Source organism: Ranitomeya variabilis, chromosome 4 (genome assembly GCF_051348905.1).
Source record: "Ranitomeya variabilis isolate aRanVar5 chromosome 4, aRanVar5.hap1, whole genome shotgun sequence".
Taxonomy (NCBI): Eukaryota; Metazoa; Chordata; class Amphibia; order Anura; family Dendrobatidae; genus Ranitomeya; species Ranitomeya variabilis.
This window is the reverse complement of record NC_135235.1, coordinates 255,959,543-255,970,435: the sequence shown is the minus strand read 5'-3', so window position 1 is coordinate 255,970,435 and position 10,893 is coordinate 255,959,543. Positions and strand designations below refer to the sequence as shown.

The following is a 10,893-nucleotide window of genomic DNA, read 5'->3' as shown; positions in this document are numbered from 1 at the left end:
AGGATATGTCCTGTGATATCATCCATTATCTTCTGTGTTGGACAGGCTCTGTGCAGAGATCAATTTGCAAGAAGGGGAGGAGGTGAGCTATGATATTATCCATTATCTTCTGTGTGGGCGTGCTGTGGGCACACTCTGTGCGGAGATCAAAGTGCAGGGAGGAGAGGATGTGTCCTGTGATATCATCCATTATCTTCTGTGTGAGCATGCTGTGGACAGGCTCTGTGCAGAGATCATTGTACAGAGGGGGAGGAGGTGATCTGTGATATCATCCATTATCTTCTGTGTGAGCGAGCTGTGGGAAGGCTCTGTGCAGAGGTCAATGTGCAGAGAGGAGAGGATGTGTCCTGTGATATTATCCATTATCTTCTTTGTGAGTGTGCTGTGGGAAGGCTCTGTGCAGAGGTCAATGTGCAGGAAGGGGAGGAGGTGATCTGTGACCTCTTCTTTTGTGAATGGTGAGTGAAGTGTCATCTCTATATGCAGGTGTTACGAATGCCTGTGATGATAATGAGATGATTGCTGATAAGGGATCATTACAGAGCAGGGAGTGTCTGTCTGCTATGAGAGAGCCCAGAGTGAAAACTAAGATTTCAGGATATTTTTCTTACATATTGACATAGAAAATCAAACAAACAAAAAACCCACCACAAATGTTTACAAATCAAATTTCCAATAAAAGCCTAATTTGAACAATAGGTTATTTTCTGACGACACTTTGCCTTTAAGGGTTCACTTCATTCTTAAATTGTCCTGGAACAAAGATAAAGGAAAAGTCCTGTATAAAAATAAAGAGTCCGATATTGTCACAAAATAGCGCTGCATGCGTAATAGACATCATAGGGCTTGTGTGGTGTATCCTTTACATCACAGGTAAGAAGCTGTATATATCCACACATTGTCCCGACTGGCCCAGTAATCTTGGCTCAGAAACAGGACAGGGCAGAATCTATATCACAAACCTGTATCCCATCACTCACCCATACGGTGCAGCACTACGTAGTAATAATGTACCGCTACATTAGGATTTCTGCCTCTGCAGCAAAGAACAAACATCCCTCACAGTGAAAGGGAAGAAATGGAATATAAATTCAGGGCCAGATTCCTGCCCACATAGACACTAAGCAATGAGCTGACCTCCAATGTCATCAACTGAGTTCTGTATTTCAGATAAAGATATCCCACCGCTGTCACCAATCTGTAATGGAGCATACACACTCGCAGCTCTCTGGCCCCCTCCTTACCCTCAGGTCAATCAGGGAACTGCAGCCAGGATAAGGAATTTTGGTCCACTCATCATTGCAGATCATCTCTAAATCATTAAGACTTTGAGACTGTTGCTTGGCAACTCGGAGCTTCAACTCCCTCCATACGTTTTGTACGGGATGAAGGTCTGGAGACTGGCTAGGCCACTCCATGACCTTAATGTGCTTCTTTTTGAGCCACTCCTTTGTTGCCTTGGCTGTATGTTTTGGATCATTGTCTTGCTGGAAGGCTCAGCCACGACCCATTTTTAATGTGCTAGCGGAGGGAAGGAGGTTGTCACTCAGGATTTTACAGTATATGGCTCCATCCATTCTCCCATTGATGCGGTGAAATAGTCCTGTGCCCTTAGCAGAGAAACACCCCCAAATATAATGTTTCCACCACCAAGCCTGACGGTGTTCTTTGGGTCATAGGCAGCATTTCTCTTCCTTCAAACATGGCGAGTTGAGTTAATGCCAAAGACTTCAATTTTTGTCTCATCTGACCACAGCACCTTCTCCCAATCACTCACATAATCATCCAGGTGTTCATTGGCAAACTTCAGATGGGCTGCACATGTGCCTTCTTCAGCAGGGTGACCTTGCGGGCACTGCAGGATATTAAACCTTTATGGTGTAATGTGTTACCAATGGTTTTCTTGGTGACTGTGGTCCCAGCTGCCTTGAAATCATTAACAAATCCCCCCCATGTAGTTTTAGGCTGATCTCTCACCTTCCTCGTGATCAAGGATACCCCACGAGGTGAGATTTTGGATGGTTCCCCAGATCAATGTCGATTGACAGTCATTTTGTATTTCTTCCATTTTCTTACTATTGCACCCACAGTTGTCTCCTTCTCACCCAGCGTCTTACTTATGGTTTTGTAGCTCAATCCAGCTTTGTGCAGGTCTATGATCTTGTCCCTGACATCTTTATAAAGCTCTTTGGTCTTGCCCATGTTGTAGAGGTTAGAGTCTGACTGATTAATTGAGTCTGTGGGTAGGAATCTTTTATAAAGGTGACTATGTAAGACAGCTGTCATTAATGCAGGTAATGAGTTGATTAGGAGAGTCTAACTGGTCTGTAGGAGCCACAATGCTTAATGGTTGGTAGGGGATCAAATACTTATTTCTCACTGCAAAATAAAAATAAATTTATATAATTTATACAATGTGATTTCCTGGATTTTATTTTCAATATTGTATCTCTCAATGTTAAAATTAACCTACCCTTAAAATTATAGACTGTTCATGTCTTTGGCAGTGGGCAAACTTACAAAATCAGAAAGGGATCAAATACTTACTTTCCCCACTGTATATCACTGGCCCCAGGCCAGGAATATAAATATATATATATATATATATATATATATATATATATATATATATATATATATATATATACAGTTAGGTCCATATATATTTGGACAGAGACAACATTTTTCTAATTTTGGTTATAGACATTACCACAATGAATTTTAAACAAAACAATTCAGATGCAGTTGAAGTTCAGACTTTCAGCTTTCATTTGAGGGTATCCACAATAAAATTGGATGAAGGGTTTAGGAGTTTCAGCTCCTTAACATGTGCGACCCTGTTTTTAAAGGGACCAAAAGTAATTGGACAATTGACTCCAAGGCTATTTCATGAACAGGTGTGGACAATCCCTTCGTTATGTCATTCTCAATTAAGCAGATAAAAGGCCTGGAGTTGATTTGAGATGTGGTGCTTGCATTTGGAAGGTTTTGCTGTGAAGTAAACATGCGGTCAAAGGAGCTCTCCATGCAAGTGAAACAAGCCATCCTTAAGCTGTGAAAACAGAAAAAAACAAGCCGAGAAATTGCTACAATATTAGGAGTGGCAAAATCTACAGTTTGGTACATCCTGAGAAAGAAAGAAAGCACTGGTGAACTCATCAATGCAAAAAGACCTGGGCGCCCACGGAAGACAACAGTGGTGGGTGATCGCAGAATAATCTCCATGGTGAAGAGAAACCTCTTCACAACAGCCAACCAAGTGAGCAACACTCTCCAGGAGGTAGGCGTATCAATATCCAAATCTACCATAAAGAGAAGACTGCATGAAAGTAAATACAGAGGGTTCACTGCACGGTGCAAGCCACTCATAAGCATCAAGAATAAAAAGGCTAGACTGGACTTTGCTATAAAACATCTACAAAAGCCAGCACAGTTCTGGAAGAACATTCTTTGGACAGATGAAACCAAGATCAACCTCTACCAGAATGATGGAAAGAGAAATGTATGGCGAAGGCGTGGTACAGCTCATGATCCAAAGCATACCACATCATCTGTAAAACACGGCGGAGGTAGTGTGATGGCTTGGGCATGCATGGCTGCGAGTGGCACTGGGTCACTAGTGTTTATGGATGATGTGACACAGGACAGAAGCAGCCGAATGAATTCTGAGGTATTCAGAGCCACACTGTGTGCTCAGATCCAGCCAAATGCAGCCAAACTGATTGGTCGTCGTTTCATCCTACAGATAGACAATGACCCAAAACATGAAGCCAAAGCAACCCAGGAGTTAATTAAATCAAACAAGTGGAATATTCTTGAATGGCCAAGTCAGTCACCTGATCTCAACCAAATTGAGCATGCATTTCACTTGTTAAAGACTAAACTTCAGACAGAAAGGCCCACAAACAAACAGCAACTGAAAACCACCGCAGTGAAGGCCTGGCAGAGCATCAAAAGGGAGGAAACACAGCGTCTGGTGATGTCCATGAGTTCAAGACTTCAGGCAGTCATTGCCAGCCAAGGGTTTTCAACCAAGTACTAAAAATGAACATTTTATTTAAAATTATTGAATCTGTCCAATTACTTTTGGTCCTTTTAAAAACAGGGTGGCACATGTTAAGGAGCTGAAACTCTTAAACCCTTCATCCGATTTTAATGTGGATACCCTCAAATGAAAGCTGAAAGTCTGAACTTCAACTGCATCTGAATTGTTTTGTTTAAAATTCATTGTGGTATTGTCTATAACCAAAACTAGAAAAATGTTGTCTCTGTCCAAATATATATGGACCTAACTGTATATATATATATATGTATATATATATATATATATATATATGCAGCGCCCCAGAGTCCTGGTCGTTGCAGTGCTGTGGCTTCGCCGCTAAGGGGAGCCATGGTACGTTCGATGGCACCGAAGGAGTTCCTCCAATCAGGTATCACAGACACCAATATGTTTCACAGCTGGGCCTCCGGGGGGAGCTAAGGGTGCTATTCATTAGGCCACTCCCCACCATAGTGGGTAAACTGGGGGTCAGGCAGGAAGTTAGAGAGAACGCTGACGGGATTGAACGGAGCAACACCCTGTGGCAGGGGGTGTTGTGAAGGGAGAGACTGTAGGGTCTCTGCCAGGGGTGGGATCCTGGCAGAGGCTTGGCATTGAAAGAACGTAACGGGTCCGCGCAGGCTCCTGGAAGCGGCGGGACTCAAGGAAAGGACTAGAAGCGAGACAGATTGTGCTGAGTGAGAAACGAGATCAAGCAGAAGGAGAATACCAGCAGGGGTTGTGCTGAAAGAGGCAGCACCTTGCTGAGGCGCAATACCGGTGGCCGGAACGCCGAGGGAGTGGATTAGAATACAGCTTCAAGCCATACTCCAAACAGCGGCAGGACAGTCGGTCTCAGGCGGGCTGTCTACCACATATCACCTATGAAGTCTTGGGGGGCAATTGCGGGAGAGGGGCGTCTCTAGGGTCCCGGAAGAACTCCAGGCCTACCTGACAAACGGGTGCCATTCCAACCTGAATACAGGGAAGGGGTGGATTACAGAGGAACATCAAATCGAGTTGTGAGGGAACTTAAGAAACAGACACAACCGTTGTGGGGTCACTTTCCGTGAGCACAGCAGGGAAGGACTACAACACATAGCGCTAAGAAGGAAGGCACAGATTTCCACCTGAGAGGAGAACTCTGGAGGTGCCATTGGACCGGCCGGACTTGCGTAGCCTGGTGAACCGTATTCTGGACTGAGGACTCAGAGATCTCCAGTAAAGAGGTAAAGAGACTGCAACCTGGTGTCCTCGTTATTTACCGCGACTTACACCCCACAACCGCACCGCTATATCGCTACCATTACTACCACTTATTACACCGGACGTCCCCCACTGACGGACAGGGCCACGGACCGGGTCTAGCCACCGTGACAACCCCGAGACTGAGACCCAGAGGCCCGGCTCCGGGTACCCCTCGGCCCTGCGGCGGTGTGGGGGCGCTCCAACTTGGCGTCACGAACAGGATCTACTTAAGCCTGAAGAATCAGGTCATGTGTGCCTAGAGACTGTGATTTGTTGTGCTTGGACTGTACTTTATTGTAAGACTGTGCTGCGCCATTAGCCGCCAAAAGTTCCCGCCAAAAGGCGCCGCCATTGCTACACCCAAGGGGAAGGAGGGCGTGTTATGGGCGGAGATTCCCATTGTGGTGCGAGAAATGGCTACCGCCCCCTGCACTTCTGGCTGCAGAGGAATGACCTGCCCCAAAGCAGAAGAGAAACACCCCTTGATATGCAACGGCGAGAGGCTGGTGATGGAGAAGCCCGACCTCAGAGAAATGGCGGAGTTAGGTGCATGCACTGCCAGCGACTATCAGGCAGCGATGATGAACGGCGAGTGCCTGAGCGAGGAAGAAGTGGTTCCGGCCTGCCCTTCTTCACCGGAGACGGACCGGAAGCCTGCGGATCCGACAGCGGAGCTATGTCCACCAATCCCGACCTTGGAGTTAGAGGAGGAGGAACCACTGCAAGCGGAGCGGAATCCGAGCATCCCATTGGCGGGGCCCCGGTCCGGGCTGCAGCCGATTCCAGCGTCCTTGTTAACGGACCGGAGCGACACCGATGGAACCACATTAGGCGCAGGTATGGCCGACGCCCCTGCTCCCCTTCACGAGCCCGCTTCCATGGCCCACCTCCATCGCAGTAGGGAGCGACTTATCTCGGCAGGGCTAATGGTGCTATCCCCCGACGACCTGGGGAGGATGGTGCCACCGCTGTCGACTGGAGTGGGGGAGCCTGTAGATGTGAGCTTAGATGGAGTGGTTCTTCGGTGGGACACCCCTTGGTTTAGAGCAGATGGATCCCGGGAGAACGGGTCCACTCTTGCGGTGCTTACATGGGAACAATATAGACAGTGCTTGATTCTGCAGTGGAAAGGACGGAGAGGAGCTGAGTCGATGGGCCCACCGAAAGTACAACAACCCCCCCTGGCATGGGATGACAGAGACGCGGTAAGGCGAGGCACTGTGTTGGCCTACCATGTAAAAAGGGGGTGGGGCCTCATACACGAGCCGGGACTGGATACTGATGTTTTCGTTGCGCATTGTAACGTGAGGGCTCCTTGTTGTGGCCGAAGCAGAGAACCGTTACAAAAGGGGGATCCAGTGACCTACAGCCGCCACTTGAACCCGCTGGGGTGGTATGCACGGAATGTTCGGCGGTGTATGTCTGGGCCTGCGGCACCTGCAGCCCCAGACCTGGTCCCGGGAGCGCCTGAACTTGTCACCATCGCAACGGTACGCCTAGTGGCAGCCCCGGAGTTGGCCAGTCGAGTCCATCTGCATGTTCGAACCGAGGACACTGGTGCTGCAGTGGCCGGGGGCCGGGAGCCCCAGCCACCGGAAGAAGAATAAACCTCGATACCATGAAAATGTAAATAGTTACTGTTTGTTCTTTTAAGTTGCTGCTAAACCCGTCCAGGGTTAATGGATCCCTCTGTTGACCCGGGATCCCCTTTGTTTGTTTGTTTGTTTGTTTTTCTTTTCCTTGAAGTTGTTGCACAAAAGTTACACAAACTGCAGTAATCATGGACTGTGCATGATTCGAACGTTCATGTAAATAGTTTGCACCTTCTTAAAGGTGCTCCCTACTGGTTTTAGCCAAAGACACTTTGCGAAGATATTTGCCCTATTGGTTTGAGCTAAAGACACTTTGCGAAGATACCATACCGGAACCTTTGCATGGACTGGTAGGCTGAGGAGACGAGCTACCTCAGAAAGACTTGGTCCCCTCTTAAAGGGGATGTGAAGAATTGAACTTGAGAAAGATACTGTTGCAGAACAGTAATGCCATGATGATGCTTTGAAAAGAAATGTAACTGTTTTACATGAAAAGTTATATGTGTTGAATTTGTTTGAATTGTGAAATCTAAAAATAATGTTTTGCAGAAAGAAAAGATGCAGAGAGCCCGTAGGGGTAGAGATAGAGATCTGCATAGCTGAAAGTAAGGAAGTAATGATGAAGGTGAGGATAGAAGGTAAACCCTGCGTCCCCATAGAAAGTTACTTTGTTACTAAGGACAGAAGGCGAACCCGTAGGGGTTAGAGAGTGAGTCCTTAAAGGAGCCGAGTAGAGCTGGCTCAGAGTTCTCTAAAAAGAAAGGAATGTTATGTATATACTATGTATAGTAGCGAAAGGCAGTAGGCCCTGGCTGAACGGGGCGGTCCTGTAAAAGAAAGGAGAGGCAGTAGGTCTGGTGCCATAGGGACAGGCGGTCCTGCAGGTTCAAAGTAGGAGAATGTGAAGTTACCTTACCCTGTAATGTGATTATAGGAAGGCCTTTGGTAAACTAAGAGTGTATGTTTCTTAAAGGCAATGTTAATTTATTGTTCCAGAATTTGCACTAAGTAGAATACCCGGTTGGGTAACAGGAGTTATGCATAGCCTGTAATTTATAATGTTGACCATGTTTGTAACGTTAAAAGTGTCCTCACCTCCCATAAAGGGAAGCCTGTTCAAGTATGCTTATTGTTTTACACTCAACAAAATTGTATGTCTTTTTGCTAATCTGTATTGTTGTTTTTCTTCCCAGTCCCGGAGTACTGTGTTTAACCAGGGGGGAGTGCAGCGCCCCAGAGTCCTGGTCGTTGCAGTGCTGTGGCTTCGCCGCTAAGGGGAGCCATGGTACGTTCGATGGCACCGAAGGAGTTCCTCCAATCAGGTATCACAGACACCAATATGTTTCACAGCTGGGCCTCCGGGGGGAGCTAAGGGTGCTATTCATTAGGCCACTCCCCACCATAGTGGGTAAACTGGGGGTCAGGCAGGAAGTTAGAGAGAATGCTGACGGGATTGAACGGAGCAACACCCTGTGGCAGGGGGTGTTGTGAAGGGAGAGACTGTAGGGTCTCTGCCAGGGGTGGGATCCTGGCAGAGGCTTGGCATTGAAAGAACGTAACGGGTCCGCGCAGGCTCCTGGAAGCGGCGGGACTCAAGGAAAGGACTAGAAGCGAGACAGATTGTGCTGAGTGAGAAACGAGATCAAGCAGAAGGAGAATACCAGCAGGGGTTGTGCTGAAAGAGGCAGCACCTTGCTGAGGCGCAATACCGGTGGCCGGAACGCCGAGGGAGTGGATTAGAATACAGCTTCAAGCCATACTCCAAACAGCGGCAGGACAGTCGGTCTCAGGCGGGCTGTCTACCACATATCACCTATGAAGTCTTGGGGGGCAATTGCGGGAGAGGGGCGTCTCTAGGGTCCCGGAAGAACTCCAGGCCTACCTGACAAACGGGTGCCATTCCAACCTGAATACAGGGAAGGGGTGGATTACAGAGGAACATCAAATCGAGTTGTGAGGGAACTTAAGAAACAGACACAACCGTTGTGGGGTCACTTTCCGTGAGCACAGCAGGGAAGGACTACAACACATAGCGCTAAGAAGGAAGGCACAGATTTCCACCTGAGAGGAGAACTCTGGAGGTGCCATTGGACCGGCCGGACTTGCGTAGCCTGGTGAACCGTATTCTGGACTGAGGACTCAGAGATCTCCAGTAAAGAGGTAAAGAGACTGCAACCTGGTGTCCTCGTTATTTACCGCGACTTACACCCCACAACCGCACCGCTACATCGCTACCATTACTACCACTTATTACACCGGACGTCCCCCACTGACGGACAGGGCCACGGACCGGGTCTAGCCACCGTGACAACCCCGAGACTGAGACCCAGAGGCCCGGCTCCGGGTACCCCTCGGCCCTGCGGCGGTGTGGGGGCGCTCCATATATACTGTATATATATATATATATATATATATATATATATCCAGTCCGTCACTTCCAGGATCCCCCAATAACACCAGAATGGTATGCTGCCACCAGTTCCTAGTTAGATATAAGCCCGATCCGTTAACAAGCTTATATCGGATCAGAAACCAACCCCAGGTAGCGTATAAGTACTAACTGGACTGACGGATGTGGGAAATCAGGATTTGAAGTAAAACAGCAGCCCAAAATTAACTGATATATTAATTGCCCAAAGGTGCACTAGATAGTACAAATATGTACAGAGTAATATACAGATATTACAACTAGAGGTACAGATAAAGGTAGGGTACAGGTATGGGATTGCAGTTATGTATCACGTTACCTTTCCTTATAGCATGTGGGCCCAGGGAAGCACTCGAGTCACAGGTACTGTCTTAGTTTCTGGTCCATCTCCATGATGCGGAATAATTAGGATGAAGCGTTCCCGCAGGGACAGACGCTGATTTACTGGAGGACGACTTTCCAGTACACGTCACAATTTGCTCTAATGATAATCTGCACCTTGTCTGCAGCACCATTTCTCCTGCCATCTTGATGCTGGTATTTTCGGACTGACATCAGGGCTTTGCGTGTTAATACGTGAAGGGTTTCTGCAAGGCTGAAGTCTCGCTGCCTGTTGCTTAGTAACCTCCTCGGGGCGGTCGGTGCTGAAGTCGCAGAAATTTTAAGGAGAAATGTAATTTAAATCACGATTCATTGAATGCGAGCCTCTCGGTAAATCACATTCTGAGGACTCCATGGTTACGCTGCCATTTCTGACATTGATTAATTGGTGCTCGCCCCTAAAAAAAAATCACTTTGTGTGTGTCATTGCATCAGTACGAGAGGCAATAACCGCCGGGACGAGGCGCCAAAAGGTAAAATTATTAATAGAGGACCCGAGCGGAGGAATTGTGGCCCTGGGGATGCCGAGCGGCGGACGGAGCGCATCAACCTGAGGTGACGCGCTGGTCAATGATGGGATGTAACTGAGCCTGAGCACTATAAAAGGCAAATAACGTGCGCCATACGGATAAGAAAAGTAGTTATAAAATCTTCAGCCCTGTAGAGAAAATAGATGTTTTTTGGCGGCGTTTGGCTTGATCTCAGGCCATGGCCACTTAATGGATGAACTATCTGATCTTATGCAGGTCTAGATCGGTCCAACAGGATGGTCTCCACCGATGCTGCCCCCCCAAAAGAGTGAACCCCTCACAGAAATGTTTTCCTAATGGCCCTCAAGTCTCCTTGGGTCTATTAGGAGACATTAGGATTGGTTCCTAGGCAGGGGTGGTCTTTGAAGCCCATTAACAGACTTGGGGGTCTTATGGGAGAGACTCCTGTGCAGGGTGTGGACATTTAGGAGCTGACAGGTCCCAGGGTGAGGATTCTCTTTGGAGTCTGTTCGCATCACTTTTGGGACACATTCTTATGCTGGGTGATTTATTTTTTTTCAGGTCCATTAGAAGACTTGAGTCATTTTGGGAAAGGTTCTTGGGTGGGGTCGCTCTGTGTTGTCCTTTTAAAGGGGTTTTCCAGTGTTGGAAAACCTTTTTTTCCCAGCTGCTGTTTGATTTATAAAAATAAAGTACCATATATTTTTCTCA

The 10,893-nt window shown here is 47.4% G+C and overlaps 1 long non-coding RNA gene across 1 annotated transcript; it reads right to left on the bottom strand.

Annotated features, from left to right (window-relative positions):
- Positions 1-586: 586 nt before the first annotated feature.
- Positions 587-9,950, bottom strand: LOC143764219 (uncharacterized). Its single transcript, XR_013213108.1, has 2 exons — positions 9,630-9,950; positions 587-2,379 (listed from the first exon to the last, which is right to left on the bottom strand). It is a non-coding gene; the product is annotated as an uncharacterized LOC143764219 (long non-coding RNA).
- Between the last annotated feature and the right edge of the window lie 943 nt (positions 9,951-10,893).